A 16,525-nucleotide genomic window follows, 5' to 3' on the forward strand; every position below is an offset into this window, starting at 1 on the left:
GCAAAAAGGTTAATACATTTAAAATATTAACTACAATAAATTTTAATAACTTGTTATTATTTTTTATGTGTATGACATATGTGATATATATTAGGGTGCTTAGAAAGGCCATGATCAATATTAGACATCTTGTACAGACACCTCATTTTTGTGAGACAGGGTCTCTCACTGAACCTACTATTCACTGATTGGCTAGACTGACTGGCCAGCAAGTCCCAGAGATATTGCTATCTCAGGCTCTCAGCCCTTAGATTTCAGGTGTGTGCTGCCAACCCTGGCTTTTCTAGGCTGCTAGAGACCCACCCTTGGATCCTAATGATGTGCAGCAGGCACTTTATCTATTGGGCCATCTCTTCATCTGAACTAGCATAAGATCTTTAGAAGCTCAAAATTAAAATTAGTTTATACTATCAGAATTTTGTATACAATTTTATTCTAACAACAGATCTAGAAACAAGGGGAAGGGACAAATTTATTTGAATACTTACATAGTATATATTTTATAGTCTACAGTTTATAATATATAGATGTAACAAACACATATTTTCCCATGACCCTTTAAATATAAATGACCACAAGAATATATGTATTACTAGCAGTCAACATTTTTGTTAGTTTGAAAAATAAGAAAATAGCCTTTAGTTAGTTGCTTTAAAGATGAATGCTAGCTTTCTCCTCTAACTTATTTGGTCCTATTTACAAGCTATTAAGTCTGATATCCTTCTTTCATACAGTTAAGAAGAGCAAGTTCAGGCTATGCATCTAATGCTACCAGGAGTCTTAGCTGGGTCCATCCTGTAGACTCCTCAGTCATCTCTATCAGCACTGTTCCCCTCCATCAAGACCCCAATCTGATCCCTCATATTCCTATGTCCATCCCAGTTCAACAAGAAGATGTCCTCTATTTCCCTTTACCAGGGAGATCCATGTCTCCCCATGGGCCCTCTTTGTTACCTAGCCTCTCTGGGTCTGTGGTTGTAGCATGGTTATCCTTTACTTTATAGTTAATATCCATTTATGAGTGAGTATATACCATGTTTGTCCTTCTGAGTCTGTGTTAACTCACTCAGGATGATTTTTTTTCTAGTTCCACCCATTTGCCTTCAAATTGCCTGATGTCATTGTTTTTAATAGCTGAGTAATATTCCATTGTATAATACATTTCCTTTATCCATTCTTCAGCTGAGGAACATATAGGTTGTTTCCAGGTTCTGGCTATTAAAAAAAAATCTGCTATGAACATAGTTGAACAAGTGTCCTTGTGGTATGATTGAGGATCCTTTGGGTATATGCCCAATAATGGTATCACTAGGTCTTAAGGTAGACTGATTTTCAATTTTCTGAGAAGCAGCCACATTGATTTTCAAAGTGGCTGTACAAGTTTGCACTCCCACCAGCAATGGAGGGGTTTTCCCCTCACTCCACATCCTCTCCAGCATAAGCTATCATTTGTGGTTTTTATCTTAGCCATTCTGACAGTTGTAAGATAGAATCTCAGAGTCATTTTGATTTGCATTTCCCTTATGGCTAAGGATGATGAACATTTCTTTAAGTGTTTCTCAGCCTTTTGAGATTCTTTTGCTGAGAATTCTCTGTTTATGTCAGTACCCCAATTTTTGATTGGATAATTCAGTTTTTGATGTCTAGTTTCTTGAGTTCTTTATATATTTTAGACATCAGCCCCCTGTCAGATGTAGGGTTGGTGAAGACCTTGTCCCATTCTGTAGGCTGCCATTTTGTCCTATTGACAGTGTCCTTTGCCTTATAGAAGCTTTTCAGTTTCATGAGGTCCTATTTATTAATTATTGATCTTAGTATCTGTGTTGCTGGTGTTCTATTCAGAAAGTTGTCTCCTGTGACAATTCATTCAAGGCTGTTCCCCACTTTTTCTTCTGTCGGATTCAGTATAACTGAATTTATGTTGAGGTCTTTGATATATGTGGATTTGAGTTTTGTACAAGGTGATAGATATAGATCAATTCACAGTATTCTACATGCCCACATCCAGTAATGTCAGCACCTTTTGTTGAAGATACTTTCTTTTCTCCATTGTATAGTTTTGGCTTCTTTGTCAAAAATCAAGTGTCCATAAGTGTGTGGATTTATGTCTGGGTCTTTAATTGGATTCCACTGATGCACCTGTCTACCTGTCTGTTTTTATGACAATACCATGATGTTTTTATTACTATACCTCTATAATAGAGTTTGAGATCAGGGATGATGATATCTCCTGCAGCAGTCTTTTATTGTATAGGATTGTGTTAGCTATCCTGGGTTTTTTTGTTTTTCCATATGAAATTAAGTAGTGTGCTTTCAAGGTCTGTTATGAATTGTGTTGGAATTGTGATGGGGATTGTGTTGAATCTGTAGATTGCTTTTGGTAAGATGGCCATTTTTACTATGTTAATCCTACCATAGATCCATGACTTTGGGAGATCTTTCCATCTTTAAATATCTTCTCCAATTTCTTTTTTTTTTTTTTTTTTTTTTTTTTTTTGGTTTTTCGAGACAAGGTTTCTCTATATAGCTTTGTGCCTTTCCTGGAACTCACTTGGTAGCCCAGGCTGGCCTTGAACTCACAGAGATCTGCCTGCCTCTGCCTCCCAAGTGCTGGGATTACAGGCGTGCGCCACCACCGCCCGGCTCTAATTTCTTTCTTTAAAGACTGGTCTACAAAGCGAGTTCCAGGACAGCCTCCAAAGCTACAGAGAAACCTTGCCTCAAAAAAACCAAAAAAAAAAAAAAAAAAAAAAAAAGACTTGAAGTTCTTGTCATATAGGTCATTCACTTGCTTGGCTAGAGTTAGTTACCTCAAGGTATTTTATGTCATTTGTGTCTATTGTGAAGGGTGTTTTTTTGTTTGTTTGTTTGTTTGTTTGTTTGTTTGTTTGTTTTTTCCTGTTTGGTAACTACCCTAGTTGTCATCAGACAGCCTTCATTCAATGAATGATGGAGGCAGATTGGGAGACCCAAAGCCAAACATTGGGCCATGCTGGGGGAATCCTTCTGAGGAGTGGGGGAGGGAATGTAGAAAACAGTGGGTCGGGAACATCACAGGAAAACCCATAGATACCACTAGCCTAGCTCATGGGAACTCACAGAGTCTGAGGCAACAACAAGGGAGCCTGTGTGGAACCAACATAGGCCCTCTGCCCATATATGACAGTTATGTAACTTGGTGTAATGTGGGACCCACGGCAGTGAGAGCAGGGCTGTGCCCAGTGCTTTGATTGGCTCTTGCAAACCTATTCCTCATGCTAGATTGCCTTGCTCAGCCTGAATACAGGAGGATGTTCTTGGTCTTATGGCAGCTTCATATGTCTTGCTTTGCTGAAGCCCATGGAAGACCTGCTCCTTTCTGAGGGATTACGGAGGAGGGGTAAATTGAGGGGGCAGAGGAGAGGAGGGGGAGGGAGTGGAAGGAGAGAAGGGAGGGAGGTTACAGTCAGAATATAAAATAAATAAATTAATTAATAAAAAAGAACAGCATAAGTGTCATGTGAATGGAGTCAAACATTCTGTAAGGATAAACATGACATCTTCATTTTGTTTTCTTTGATACTGAGGATTAAACCTATGGACTCACACGCGCTATGTAGGAACACAACACTGGCCTATAGCCACAGCTCTTTTTATTTTGAGCCAAGGCCTCATTGCTTAGGCTGACCTTCAAGCTATGTTTCTTTTTTCTCAGCTTCTAGAATACTTGGGATAACAGGCTCCATCCTCCAAGTCTAGACATTTTCATTTTTTTTTGTATGTAATATGCAGTTGCATTAGCAAGCTTGCTAGGTCAACATCTGTGGAAATAGAGGGAAAGGGGGCTGAGGCAGCAGCCTCAGGACTCCAGTGTCAAGTAATCTGCAGGCTAAAATCCTCTTAACCACTCTTTCTTATCTTAAGACTATGGTGACCCTCAACCAATTGTACACTAATAGGAGCCACAGGAAAGAATAATTTGTCTGTAATTTCATCAGAGTGGGCTGAAGACAGTGAAGCGTATCCAGGACACATTTACAGGTCATGTTTTTCAACTGGAGGGAAACTTAGGCTTCCCCTCTTCTATTCTCTTCTGTGGGAAGATCTTACACACATTTAAACATAAAAGGCAATTACACAGTAAAATAGTTTCCCTAGACAGGTGTATCTTTTTTTTCCTTACTGAAATCAAGAGCAGTAAAAAGAGTTGCATGTAGCTGAGAGGCCTAACCATAGCAGATATGAAAAGCTGCACACATTTTGCAGAGTGGATAAACTGTTACTGGTTCAACGATTTTTGAAAACGATTTGCAAAACTGCTGTAGGGGACAGATAAGTAAATGTTGATTGATTCATTGAAGGATGCTGGCTCTGGCTGAACTAAATGACTGGAAAGGTGTACTCCGGAGTTCCATTTCTTGTTCCACACCTAATTTGCTGCTCCTGAGGCAAGCGATTTCAATTCAGCATGCCTCCGATGCCTGCTTATATGGATTTCACCTCATTTGTTAGCAAGGCGTAAGCTGGCTGGAGAACAGTCTACAGAAGAACAAGCTGATACTGGCAAGCAGGTGGGGAAAAATGATGAAGAGGTCAAGTGAACAATAGCAATAAATGCTGAATGTGTTTGACTGAAATGTTACAAGGTCCAGATTTACAGTCGTTATTGCTCAGTGTGATCCTCAGCAACACTGGAGGGCATAAAATCTGAGTGTCTCTGTGGGAAGTTTCCTCTAAGATCAAATTCTTCCCTACCTTGGTGATCCACGATTAAACATTTTATGAGCAAGTACTCTATCTGCATTTTGTTATGAAACAATCACAAAGGTCAAATTTTTAATATGCTGGTGAAGGTCAACAGCATCAACTTTATTCTCATCATTACCCTTATGGTAATAGATGCCATACCCTTATCTCTAATATAATAAATACCATGTTCTTACCTATCACTAAGATTTTAGTTTATTCAGATCTCATTCATATACTCAAGTTCCTAAGTTGTCAAAGAAAAACTCAACTCAAAAACTGTATATAATCCAGGCAATTAGATTCTGATAGATTTCAAGTTGATGTAAGATAGTAGTAAAAAATATTATGTTCAAAAATACAGTTCAGAAATATTAGCTGAAGAAGAAAAACATATTGACATGTGCTGTGCAATAGTTGATCCTTGAAGACATTATGTTAAGTAAATAAATCACTCAGAAAAAGAAAACTATAGATAACTCTACTTAAATAACGAACCTAGAATAGTCAAAATGATGGAGACAGATCAGACTAGTGTGTACCATTCTGGATGGAGTGAATGGGGAGTCAATGTGTCACAGGTATAATTTCAGTTTATAATAATAAAAAGATGCAAGAGATAGATTGTAGTGATGCTAACATAGTTTGAAGGTACTTAATAACCCATAACTGTACACATAAAATGCAAAAAGTATAAATATCATGTTATGTGGTTCTTTGACGGTTAATCTTTACTTCCCACTTTAAATCATCGTGAAACAAACATCTGAGCAAGTCTATGAGTGTATTTCCAGATGATGTTAAGTGAGGTTGGAGGACCGCCTAAACATGGGCAGTACCATTCCATAGTCTAGGGTTCTAGAGAGTAAAATGGAAAAAATTAGTTGAGCACTAGTGTTCATTTCTCTCTGACTCCTGAGTGTGGATACAATGTGACCAACAACCTCACACTTCCACCATCACAACATCCCCAACATGAGGTCTGTCCCATCAAACTAAACCCTTCAACTTTAAGTTACTTTTGTCATAAGAAAAAGGAAATTAAGAAAAAGTACCTTAACCATAATGACTGTGAAACACCGCTATACTCAATATCAGACCTCCTTCTGGCAAGTCTGTGACTTAAGCCAGCTAACACTAAATCTTTATAGAGTTTTGCTCTTCCAGGGTAGTCAGCTGGTTTGGGCCATACTCCATAGTTTTTTAACTAACTTGGTTTACATTTTTGGACTTCTTGTTTGTAGTATGACAATAGTGCACTTAAAAAAAAAGTCTGTATCATAAGTTGTCCATACTGCCACCAGATTGGTAGCCAATCACCACCATAAGCTTCCTGAAAAAAAAAAATGATTGGATATGTTTATAGCACCACCTCTATTTTTTTTCTTTTCCAGATTTTTAGCATGACAGTTTAGGTATTGAATGTTGCTGCCCCCCAAAACAGGATCTCATCTTGGCCACTTCTTTGATGACTATCAGAATGAAAATAGTTGCTATTTTACATTGTTCATCATCAGAGTGATGAAACTTGGGTTTCCTTGATTGACATGACAATATGATCAAAAGGGGACCTGAGAAGTTCTAGTGAAATGGGTTCTTTGAAAAGACTGGCATATGTTGCAAGCTCAACTATGTCCCTGCAAAGTCATATGGGATTCCTCTGAAGCCCTGACCTTTAATGTAATGTGATTGATTGTATATGGATATATGACCTTTGAGAGACATTAGATTTAGATGAGGTCATGAGACAGGGACCTTCATGATGTAACTGTAGCCTTATTTTTTTTTTTGAATGCCATGAGACTGGAGAAATAGCTCAACATTTGAGAGAAGTTCTTACTCTTCTAGAGGACCAGAGTCCAGTTCCCAGCAGGTGGTTCACAACTGTCTATAACTAAATACCCAAAGAGTCTGATGTCCTCTCCTGGCCTCTGTAGGCACATGTACATATGCATTCCCACATATAGATACACACAAAACTTTAAAATATTTTTAAAATAAGAGGAAACACCTAGAACTTTCTTTTTATATTCTATAAAACAAACAAACAAGAAAGAAAACATTTAAAAAAAAAAACATCAGAAGTACAGGGAGTGGTGCCTCACCACAAACCTACCACAATGGCACTCAATCTCACGCTCTGACTTTCAATGTGAAAATTATAAGCTGTCATTTAAACCATCTAGGTTCTGGTGTTTCATTATGGCAACCTAGGCAAACTAAGGCATCTTTCTAAAATCCCCAGCTAATGATCATTGGTTTTGAATTTAATCTTGCTAACCCCTGTGGAGTGACTTACATGACATGAAAGAATGAAAATAATGAATGTTGCGAGTGTTCTCTTTCTCAACTCTGACTCTTCCCTAGAAAAGTTTTGAATATGCCTGGGAAATGACTGCATGGGATATAGTTAGAGCTAGAATAAGATGTCCTGATGAAGTCACAGTGGAAAGAGTATCAAGTCCATCAGTAAGAGTGAGGTGTCAATAATGATCTTCATCTTTCTGCAATGTAGCTCTCTCAAGCCATTGAGAATACCAAAAGTCTAAAAGATCTGGGGGTGCTGGATGTCAATGAATAGATTTTCTATTTAGCTTCATGGGAAGTCCATTGGAGAAGTTGGAAAAAAATTATTAACCGCTGTACCTCTTAAAACGCATGTGGGATTTGCTGGGAGTTTTCCCTACTTCCATTCCCAGATGTGTCTCCAATCTTTCCACTGGACAAAGTAATGCTGTCTATCTGGTACAAAATTTAGGCCATCTGTTAAGAATGAAGAGATGACTGAGAACCGGACAAAGAGGCCACATGGATTGGATTGTCAGCATGTACCCTCAACTAATAAGGGTCCTAGTTGTCATTTTTTTAAAATATAAACAATACTTCCTTTCTTGTGGCATTTAAGTAATCTAACATTGTATGGAACTAAGACAGTCATTTGGTTATCTCCTCTAAACATGGCGACTTTCTTCTTAGGAGTTATCATGGGCAACTTCAAGTTCTAAAGGAAAATACAGATATCTATTGGATGGACATGCAGGTTTCTCAAACATAAAGATTCCCTAGGTCACTGAGGGGATCTTCTCAGAAAAATGTATTATTTCTATACATTTTGAGAGTCAACATCCCAGCAGAAGTTATCTTACTATATTAGGTGCCATAAAAATTTTCAGCTTCACTTAATATGATCAATGACACCAACAAAACTTCAGGAAACCATAAAGTCATAGCCAACTAACTGGCCAGAATTGTTGCAGATGATAGAACTGTCCAAGATGTCTACTTTCTGGGTTAGGGTAGAGTCAGTGGAATGACTAATACATCCTGACCTTTTAAAAGCAATGCCTCACAGCATGTGTAAAATGTCCATTCAGAAATCTAACAAGAAAACTACCTGGAAATCTGTGGTAGAACAAGATGGATTATGCATGAGTTACAAATACTTCATATAAATAGTAAGATCATAATAGTTCTCAGTGTTCCATAAAGACTTTATCACACCTGTCAATAACAAGAATAATTATAGGAACATATATGTAAAGGAATGGCATCAAGAATCACATGCCGTGCTCCTTCCATGCATCATGCTCATCTATTTAAATCTAAGACTTGGGGTCAGGATAAGATACATGGTTGAAGTCACCAATGCAGTTTTTCTTTCCCCTCGTATTTGCAATCCTATTGCAACAGCCTCAGTAGATGCTATCTGATGCAAGTTGACCAGATTTTTCTTTATGTTTGCTGGGCTGGTTATTTATAGTGACCCAAACTAGGCAAACTCATAGGAAGACATTACCATCATTTGAGGGAGATAATTATCTACATATTACTCATATTTTGGTATAACTTATGATCAGAGATGACTGCCCAGAGAACCTATATCTTGAAGGATGCTGGGATAGAAACCAGCATAGAAGATTGCCTTCAATAAGACTCCTATAACAAACACACTTTATGCCTATTAAAACAATACCCTAAGTTCTATAAAATCATAATTTCTATTCTGCAATACTGTCACTGCACATGGATGAATCCAGGCCTCCATCTTGGCCTCACTGCACCCATCTGTGGACTTAGGGGACAGGAAGCATTAACTCAGTGTTCAAGTTGGCTGCTCTACCAAGAGTGACAGCATTCTCTGTGTGTAACTCTGCATGAAACTGGAGGCCAAACATGTTTGCTATAAGTATAATAAAGTATTAGACATGCCACTGATCTTGACAATCCCCATAGGCGACTACCCTATCTGCCCTCATGGCAGCCACATACACAGCTGGGTAAAAATAAACTTAAATGAACCTTGGGGTTTGAAATATTCAGATGAATGTCTTTAGAAAAACACAAGATATGTGAGGGTGCTGATATTGGAAATCAGCATTTTCACACAGAAATGTAAAATCATTCTAATCACCCAAAATGCACTTCAGGGAGTGTTTAAAATATGTGGATAATATTCATATCACAATAATTTTGTTTTATTGTGATGTGTCAGCTTATCCAATCATCACATAGATACTAATATTCTATGGAGAGGAAAAAGAGGATGTGTGTGTTTGTGTGTGTGTGTGTGTGTGTGTGTGTGTGTGTGTGTGTCAGAGCAGTAGCTGACCATTAAATCCAGTCATGAAGAATTTTTTTCTTTCAATAACCACAAATGCATTTGTTCTGCTAACACCATTATTTTTTATTTTGAACAGATTATTCTTCCTTTATAGCAATTAATTTGATGAGCTCTCAATCCTTGCAGTCTTTGGTTTTGTTTCATTTACTCATAAGTTCACTGCTACAGCTCTCTTTTCATCTTTCTGAGTTTTTATCATTTTCTCAATAGCTTCCATGGGACCTTTAGAGCAAGTTGGTTACCAACATACTTCAGAGGGCAGAGCTGTGTGTCACTGCTATGCAAAGAGCACAACTTTTATTCTTTCTGTGTTTCCGTTTTTTGTTTTTTTTTTTAATTAGTAATCACCTTGGTTTTACAAATTCATTCTTTTTATCCATGATTCTGAAATTCAAAAGGTAGGAAAAATAATAAATATTTTTTCATAACTCACTAAAGCATAGCTACTTACCTGACTGATGAGAAGTTATTTATAGTCCTGATTGCTAGTGTCTAATATCAGATACGGGCTGCAGATGCTTTAATGTGTTTTCTTGTTGACAGCTGCCTCATGTCTTGCTCAGGGCAAAATAATGCATTCATGATATGTTACCTTTCAAATTTCAAAAGAGATTTTAATATCTTAATTCTGAATTACATGAGATCAAGTTTGGTGTGGGTTTTTGATATTCCCTTGGGGACACACCCACTGAATGATCAGGTGTTGGAGTCCCTAATACAGCTTTGTGTAGCAGCAAGCATCTCACTCTCATGCAGCCCAGTTTTTTCTATTTTGAAAATGGAAATTGATACATAAAATGGCTCCCAGGCTGCACTTCACATATTTTTATAGGTTGCAATCTATAGACCAAAAATGTCAGTTTGTTTTTCAAGACAGGAAGAAACAAAATATATCAACATGTAATTAATAAATTACAATTGATAGGCAATATTGTAAGTTAATTGAGTTGCAGTCTAAAAATTTCAAAATAATTTCCTGATTCCTAATATGAAATTCATTAATTTTTTTTACATGCTTAGTTTTTGTTCATTGAAAACATAAAGTCAATCTAAACGTTGTCCCCAAGAGAATAAGATATACAAAATTGGTTAAATATGGGAAAGACTTCAAATTGTTGCATTAATCCTATCATTTAAATAATACAGGATTTTCCCCAAGAAGATGCTTTGCAAACATTTTGGTCCTGAATATTTCCTAGCAAAATAGGCATAAGTGAAGTAATGATTCTTTACAGACCCTTTCAATGTTAAATAGGTACTGAGATAATTTTTTTCTGCCACATTTTCCTATAAAGCAATGAAATATTTTTTACAGTCATTCTTTCATGCATGGGAAATAAAATCAGAGACATTTTGATGACCTCTATATTTGGGATAATATGATAAAATCACCCAAGTTCAAGCTCAGAAGGCTCTGAAAGAACATCTGATTCGGCCATTTATTTCAGTGAGTTAACCAGGGCCTGGACATTCAGTTCTTTAACAGTCTTTCTGCTCAAAAAGAGCATATGCAGACAATTGCAGAGCCATTTTGGAACATCCTGGGGAAATAACGATGACAACAACAACTAATAGTAATAATAATAACAATAATAATAATAATAACAACAATAACAACAACAACAATAACTGGTTATTTTAGCCAAACATAGACATCATACTTTATCTATAGTTATTCATTTGATCTTGCTTCTGAAGAATATGTAGCCCAATGAACTGCTTTTGTTAACTGAAATTTAGTGAAATGATTGCAATGATCTTGGCAATTTGATTTCAAGCACTTTCAAAAGGAAGCCATGTTATAATATTTATAAATTCCATAAAGTAACTTATTTTTATAATCAAGACATTTTAGTGTAGTTTTTAAATTTGAGAATTTCATACTGTATTTATGTCATTACCATTCCTACAGTTCCTAGTCACTCTTGCCTGTATATACAAATGTTTAGGGCTGACTACTTAGGATCAGAGTATTATCACTGAACTCTAGAAGCCACTGACTGACTGTCTTCATTGGGGGTGGAACCTTGTGAAACTTTCTCCCATCCATGTTGGCATGCCAACTGCCATGGCATTGTAAGTATTGTACAAGCAACTCCATTGTTGAGAAGTCATGGATAAATGCTAAGGACCAGGACAACAGCTATAAGACTGTCCTCTGGACATGACAGGAACATAGTTTTATTTTTCAAGATTGTATTCCCTGAATATGACATATGGAAAACTCCTTTAATTGTTAAAATATCACTCTTTTATCCTTGGATGATAGAAAGCATTACCCATGCTGTAGTTTGGGTTAAAATTCTGAATCCTCAATATTTAGAATTTAAAGAATAAAGGATTCAATGTGGCCTTCCCTCTAATGCTTAGTGAGTCTGAGGCTACCCTGGGCAAATAAGACATGTCTTTAAAAAATAAAGAAAAAATAAGAGAAATAAAAACAACCACAAAATGTATTGCCCGTGGATAAAAACAGGTAGATACAGATTTGTCCTCAAGAAATTTTGGTTTTCCAAAAATTCTTTTTTCTCACCTGTCCTGGCTGACTATAATAGTCAATTTGACATAGCTGATAGTCATTTGAGAGAAGAGCCCTCAAGTGAGGAATTGTGCAGAGTGTGCAGGAACGTTTGGGGTTAGCTTGATAGCTGATGGAGGACGCAGACTACTGTGAGCGACACCATTCCCTAAGCAAGTGGCCCAGGTATGTGTAAGAAAGCTAGCTATGCGTAAGCCTGTGAGTGAAGCAGAAAACAGCATTCCTCCAGGATTTCTACTTCAAGTTCCTGCTTCAGTTTCTGCCTTAAATTCCTTAAATGATGGAGATAAAACAAACCATTTTCTTCTCTAAGTTGCTTTTGATCATTGTTTCATCACAACAACAGAATGGAAACTAGAACATCACTTTTGCAACAAAAATACCCAATTAATTGTTTTTAGTTGGAATTATCATTTATAATCCATCACAGAACATTTATGCCACTTGACATTATCATCATGAAAAATAAAAAACAATGTGAAGTAACAAATTAAATTTAACATTACATTCTTATTTGTTTGTTAATAATTTCATATGTTAAAAATGCTCCTGTTGATGGCCACACATTCATGTATAAATTAATGATTTGAAGTCCATGGTTATCATCAACTTTCTGTCATTCTAATTTATTAGCTGTGGAGATCACTGTTGATACAGTGTATGCTCCTTCTGAACTCAACTTCCCATTACTTTCCTTTCTCTATAATGTAAGCATGCTTTTCAATATTAACTTCCATGTTTTGAAGAATATATATACTTCTCTCAGCCTCTGGCAGCATTGTTGAAGTTCTATCTTCCTAATTATTCCTTCTACTGTGCAATGTCTTGATTCTACAGGAAATATCTTCATAGTCTGAGATAAATGTGTGAACAGCAGCTCTCTTTCTCTACTACAGAAATAGCTAGAGGCTGGACAGGAAACATTTGGCAAAATGTCTTGCTGGGTCACACAACAGAAATGGGCAGATGCTATGTTCTCACTGAAAATGCTGTCCCTCAGATGACTCTTGTCTTAGAAAATGTGTCCTAAATAAACACAGGCAGACATACATTGTCATTAATGATCATATACCTTCCAGTTTTTATTACCGGGCTAATGTAGAATTCAGCCAACAATGTGGCTAATTCAATCCTTCATGGATCCAGTCAGGTACCTAGAGCTCTCTCCTAAAGCCCCTCCACTGTACATAGTTCAAGGTCACAAATCTAAAGCAAATCTTGGATCAGAAATAACTTCAGGAAAAAGAAGTCAGATAGTATGTATAGCAGTGTTACAATTACATGAAAACAATCATTAAATATTTCATGGTTATATTTTAAATATTATTTGTCAATAAGGACTTATTTTTAGGACCATTAAGAATTCATAGGCAACAGGAGGGAATGACTGACATATTCTGTCAGAGACAAATTTAAAATGGGTTGTTGCGCCATCTGTTGGCAGTTCTTAAGCCGTCGCTTGAGAAGGTAATCTTCATAGTTTTAACAGCACGTTTCATTTTTACCCCTCCTCCCTGGAAAGGCTTTCAAAAATACTTTCTGAACCCCATGGAAGGTGAGAATAAATACTGATAATTATGATGTTTTAAAAATAATGTGAAGCTGTGAGCCTTACATTATTTGCATTATTCGTTTTTCTACGTGTCCTCAAAGAGCCACAAACAATGCTTCTTTTTTTTTTCTTAAATGCATACCAATATGGTATAAAAAACAGATCATTTGGACACTGACAACTAGTATTTAAAATGGAATCCCTCTCCCCCCACCCCCCAACTCCAAACTCACTTCAGGAAGCTAAAAGCTGCAAAATGAAGCGGCTTCCCTGGCTACAATCATGTAACTATACTTCTTCCCATGGGCATGCTAACAGAGTCTTCCCCAAAATGACACTTTGTGATATGTCATACATATGCATGACTTCATCCTGCCAAGGAGCAGGAAGCAACATGAGTGCTTTTTGTGAAAGGGATGATTTGATTCAAAGTTGTGATGAATAAAAGTACATTAATGAACAAAGAACAAAGGAAATTCCTTCCTATAAAAAAGAATGGTTTTTTTTTGTATAGCATCAAAGAAATAATTAAAAAGGATAGTCCTTTATTTGACACCATGAATCTCTTTGAACTGTCAAGATACACATGGAAAGGTGTTCTGTGTTTATGGAAAGGGAGATCAAGTGTCTTTTTAGGGTAAACAAAAGGGGCACGTAGTTCAGTGACTTTAAATAGTTCTAGTATTGAAAAGACATATTCCTATTCTTCCACTGGAAATCCACTGAAAATAAATTTCAATTTTTTTGTTAGGTCTGGTTTATAGAGTTTGCACAATGGCTATGTCAGGCCCTGTTCCAGGGCCAAATGAAGGTGAGTCAAGAACAAGACAGGCATCTGTGAGTGGTGAAATACAAAATCTCTCCTTGAATTGTGACACAGTGGATTCCCAATTCTACAGATACTATATGCCTATATTCAATGTTTGAAAATACTCATGAAACTAAACAGTGAAATTACTGATAAACACCATGGCCATAACAGTAGGCAAAGGTGTTTTAAATTGAATCCTTAATTAATACATCCCTTGAAGGATAACTAACATGTTCATGACTGCGTTTTGTGAAAACAATTAGAGGTTTTCATGAAAATGAAAACCTTAAGAGTCCAAACTCTCCAAAACCAGGACTATTGCTGATGTCTTTACAAGAATGGGGAGGATTATGCTTCAGAAAATGCAAATCCACTCTAGATAGTATGAAATACGACATTAGAATAAATACAGTGGTGCAGTTTGGATTCTCAACCCTCATCATTTTCTTTGTTTCCTCATTTCCTTCCACCTCTCTCTATTTAGGAACAGTAGATCAATTGCAGTATGGATGAAAAAACTAAAGTAATCATTACTATCCACAAATAATTTCATTATCAGACTCCTTAATGCTCAAGATATACTATTCCTTTCTGAAGATAGATAGTTTTTGTTTCTGAAATCAACAAAAAGCACTTCTATGACAGAACAATTTAATAAATACACATTTCCATTTATCTGTCTCCAGCTGAATGACCAGGTTGACTACATTCCAGTTCTGGTTGTTCTTGAGCTTATATAAATTTTATGGGTGGGGTAAATATTTACAGTCAAGCATGAAGGTCTGCAAAGAAAAATCACCTTGGCCCCAGATTTTCAGCACTTTCAACTTAATAAGGCTGACCAGTGAAGAGAATAAAAATGTCAATAAGGGCATAACCAAGTCCAGCCAATAGCTGCAGAAGCTACACATTATTAAGAAAAGCTGTGAGCAGGAAACACATCCCCTAGCCCACTTAATCATTTTGTTCTCAAATAGAACCAAACCAAAGGGAATTGGAAATAACAGATTTAAGTGGGGACAAATTACAAAACCCTAAATAAAAATTTTAATTATAAATTTACCACAGGCACACCTGCAAAAATATGATTTTATTTATCAGTTTTCTTATTTGTATACACAAATTTGACCTTCTGGGATCCATTCTTATGCTGACTGATGAATATAGTCAATTTTATATGTATAGAAATCAACTTAAATGTCCTCACTATTCAAATATCATTCCCAGTTTTTCAGTTCCATCTTTAAGATAGCTGACAGACAGTATGACCACAGAGACAGACAATGATGCTTGCTACATGTTTGCTTCTTTAAAAAAAAAAAAAATAGGCGGCGGCGGGGAGGGGGGGGAGAACAATACACCTTAGACTGCACAATTTTTCAGATTTATTTCAAATTAGCACACCATATTGTTTAAACATAAATACACAAGACAAGGTAAAAGAAAGGCAAACATATACTGTGTTCACCAAACAATTTTCTCATTATTCAGTATTATGAAAACTGTCAATGTCTTGAATATTTCAAAAGCTTCTGGGCCATGTGACGTTTAGATAATTACAGAAATATGCAATGCAGTTCTCTCTGCGAACCAGTATAAAAGTGCTAGCTGACCTGGAAGACAGTACATCTTGACAAGGACACCATTTATTTTAGCGGAGTGTGAAGAAAAATGCACGACAAAGAAGATGCAGCTTAAGGATGTCCAATAAATCAAAGCAAGGAATTATTTGTATAGTAGTAAATGTAACTTTGATAATATTAAATGTTATTATTGTTGAAATAGTAATCCTGACTGCTGACTTGGTAAGCACACATTTCATAAATTGCCTCTTTACCAACAATATTTCTTTCCTTTCATTTTCCAAATGGTTAAAAACTAATAATAAATGATACATATGTTAGTTAACTAGTCTACAAAATTGAGTACTGTAATATTTTGACTATTAGTCGAAACATAAAATTAAAACTCATATATCAATAAAATGAAGTCACATTTCAAATTTATGTACTAATCCATTTGAAAAATATTGATGATTGAAGGTGTCATGGCATTAAAAGATATGAGAGAATGCTAGATGTTTTAATATATGTTAAAATGTGGAACCTGGAATTTCCTTTGAAGTCAGTCATGCATCCTGCATGAACTTCAAAATATTTATAGTGTCTTAAGCTCAGGATAATAGTGCATACTGAATATCAGCCATGTGTTTTTATTTTGTCTGAGAATTATTATTTTACTGAAGAAGTGAAAACTGATCGGGGGAGAAAATAGGAT

This window comes from Onychomys torridus, chromosome 5 (genome assembly GCF_903995425.1).
Source record: "Onychomys torridus chromosome 5, mOncTor1.1, whole genome shotgun sequence".
Taxonomy (NCBI): domain Eukaryota; kingdom Metazoa; phylum Chordata; class Mammalia; order Rodentia; family Cricetidae; genus Onychomys; species Onychomys torridus.